Source organism: Arachis ipaensis, chromosome B10, assembly GCF_059453495.1.
Source record: "Arachis ipaensis isolate K30076 ecotype BB chromosome B10, ASM5945349v1, whole genome shotgun sequence".
NCBI lineage: Eukaryota > Viridiplantae > Streptophyta > Magnoliopsida > Fabales > Fabaceae > Arachis > Arachis ipaensis.
Window position 1 is genome coordinate 108,920,731 of NC_142435.1, and position 3,472 is coordinate 108,924,202.

Genomic DNA, 3,472 nt, shown 5'->3' on the forward strand with positions numbered 1-3,472 from the left:
TGGGAGAACTTGACTTGAGATTATCATCATCAAGGAAACTTGCTTCTTGGATTATTCCGTCTAGTTCTTCATAAAAGACTTGCTTTGGGAGTTGTGCACTATCCTCCTTAGCATCAATTGCAACGTCCTTGACAGAATTCTCCACAACTCTGGATTCCCATGGAGGCTCAGCGTCTCCTAGGTCTTCAACCAACTCTTCTTCTTGTATAATGATAGCTTCCTCTACTTGTTCTAGTACGAAGTCATGCCCTGTTCTGTCCACTGGAGTTTCTAGTATCTCCTTCATGCTACGCTCATCATTAGATTGTCCACACGGAGTTGTGGGAGGTCCTTGAATATTCGAACGTCTAGAAGATAATTGACTTATTGCTTGCTCCAGTTGATAAAGGGTTGTTTGAAGTTGATATACTGTTTCCTTGAGGCGAACCTCTGATTCTCGGGGTGATAGATTTGGACGTGGTACATGGGGAAGTGGTGGTGTTTGGGAGTAATTGGATTAGAATCGGGGTAAATGAGGATTATATGGTGGCGAATGGTGAAAAGAAGCTTGTGAGTGTGGTGGTTCGAAGTTATGTTGAGAGGATGGCCTATAAGCACAGGGTGGGACTTGTTGGTAACTACAAGGTTGTCCACCATGTCTATTGGCTTGGTATGCATTGTAGATTGGTCTTTGGCCGTGATATCTTGGAGGGTGTTGTTACCTAAAGGGTTGATCAGATCCTCTTGGCTCCATCCATCTTTGATTGCTCTGACCTTGATGCATGTTCCTGTTATAACTTTCACTCCTTTCAACAATATTAGAACCAAACTCGAAGCGAGAGGGGTGAGAATTTATAGTAGCTAATGGAAATAAAAGGGTAAAATAAAGACAAATAAACATGTAAAAGAAAAGTATTTACAATAACCAATAATAAGGCACACGATTGCAGTTCCCCGGCAACGGCGCCATTTTGACGTTAGGATTTTCGCCAGTAAAGAATTTTATAAAAATAGTTGCGTTGTAGATATAGTTTCTAAACCAACAGAAATCCCTTCGTACAAACGTTTTGGTTGTCACAAGTAACAAACCCCTAAATAAATTGATAACCGACGTATTTAAACCTCGGGTCGTCTTCTCAAGGAACTGCATGGAAGTATGTTCTTATTATTGGTTATGAAGATTGTAAATTCTAGTTTTTAAGATGAGGAACAAGTAATTTAAATTGCAATTGAAATAAGTGAAAGACTGTAACGTAAATAAATAACTGTAAAATAAACTTTTTGGTAAGGTATGAGAAATTAGAAGTCCTATCCTAGTTATCCTTATCAATGATGATGAAGATTGAATCTTAATTCCACTCAGTTAGTCTTTACTTAAAGTAAAGAAAAGTCAAGTGACTAATTAGTTTGATCTTCAAATCCTAGTTAATCCCTAAAGAAAGATTGGGATTATTGAAGTTCAATTCAATTAGCAAAGATAACAATTATCAATCACGTTTGAGTTTGATAACTCCTGAGTTACTGATTTCTTAACCAAGATCAAAAAGGGAAAAAGTAAATCTACCAGAATAAAAATGCCTTCAGATTGGAAGCAACAGTAATATAAATAAAAGAAACAATTGTAAACTTAAATACCTCAAATAACATTAATTCAAAAGAGTAATATGTAACATAGAAGAATTCATAAATTAAATTGAAAAGATAAATAAAAAGGAATGTTGAACCTGATAGAAAGAGATAATCCTAAAAGCGAATAAAATCCTAAATCTAAATCCTAAAAGAGAGAGAAGAGAACCTCTCCCTGAAAACTACATCTAAATCATGAATACTAACTAATTGGAGAGTCTCCTCTGAATGGATGTATTCCCGCACTTCATAACCTCTGATATGTGCCTTCTGAACTTGGATTTGGGCCAAAAAGGGCTTCAGAAATCACTGGGAGCGTTTTCTGTAATTTCTGGTGCGTGGCCTCTGTCACGCAGCCGCGTGGGTCACGCGGTCGCGTTATTTAGAGTTTTCCTTGTCGCGCGGTCGCGTCAGTCATACGTCCGCGTCATATGCGTTTCGCTCAAGGTGCGCAATCGCGTCAATCACACGGTCGCATCGCTGTTAATTCGCGCTAGCATGCGGCCGCGTCGTCCATGCGATCGCATCGTTGCCAGTTTCTTCAAAAACTCCGTTTTGTGCTTTCCTTCCATTTTTGTATGTTTCCTTTCCATCCTTTAAGTCATTCCTGCCTTAGAAGATCTGAAACTACTCAACACACGAATCACGGCATCGAATATAAATAAAGGGTAATCAAAATAATTAATTTTAAGCATAGGAAACATGTTTTTCACATACATCACATAATAAGGAAGAAAAAGTAAAACCATGCAATTAATATGAATAAGTGGGTGAAGGATTGAATAAATCACTCAATTTGAGCATAATATATATCATAAAACATGGGTTTATCGGTGACCTCTTTCTGCACCACCTCCTTCATGGCTGGATTCAGCCGCCTCTGTGGTTGAACCACTGGCTTAGCATCATCCTCCAATAGGATCTTGTGCATGCATCTAGCTGGGCTAATGCCCTTAAGATCACTTATGGACCACCCAAAAGCTGTCTTGTGTGTCCTTAGCACCTGAATTAGTGCTTTCTCTTCCTGTGGCTCTAAGGCAGCGCTTATGATTACCGAAAAAGTGTCATCTTCTCCCAGAAATGCATATTTCAGGGATAGTGGTAGTGGTTTGAGCTCGGGTTTAGGAGGCTTCTCCTCTTCCTGAGGAGTTTTCAGAGGTTCTTCTGTTTTCTCTGGTTCCTCCAGATCAGGCTGAACATCTTTAAAAATGTCCTCTAGCTCTGATTTGAGACTCTCAGTCATATTGACCTCTTCCACCAGGGAGTCAATAATATCAGCGCTCATGTAGTCCTTTGATATGTTTGGATGCTGCATAGCCTTCACAGCATTCAACTTAAACTCGTCCTCATTGACTCTCAGGGTTATCTCCCCTTTTTGGACGTCAATGAGGGTTCGTCCAGTTGCTAGGAAAGGTCTTCCTAGAATGAGAGTTGCACTCTTGTGCTCCTCCATTTCCAGCACTACAAAGTCAGTGGAAAAGGCAAATGGCCCCACCTTGACAATCATGTCCTCAATTACGCCTGATGGAATATTAATGGAACCATCAGCAAGTTGGAGGCATATCCGGGTTGGTTTAACTTCATCAATCAAGCCAAGCTTTTTGATAGTGGATGCAGGTATTAGGTTGATACTTGCTCCAAGATCACATAGAGCTGTCTTGGTACAAGCACCCTCTAATGTGCATGGTATCATAAAGCTTTCGGGATCTTTAAGCTTCTCTGGTAAGCTTTTCAGAATGACTGCACTGCATTTTTCAGTGAGGAAAACTTTTTCAGTTTCTCTCCAATCCTTCTTATGACTTAAGATTTCTTTCATGAACCTAGCATAGGAGGGTATTTGCTCAAGTGCCTCTGCAAATGGGATCTT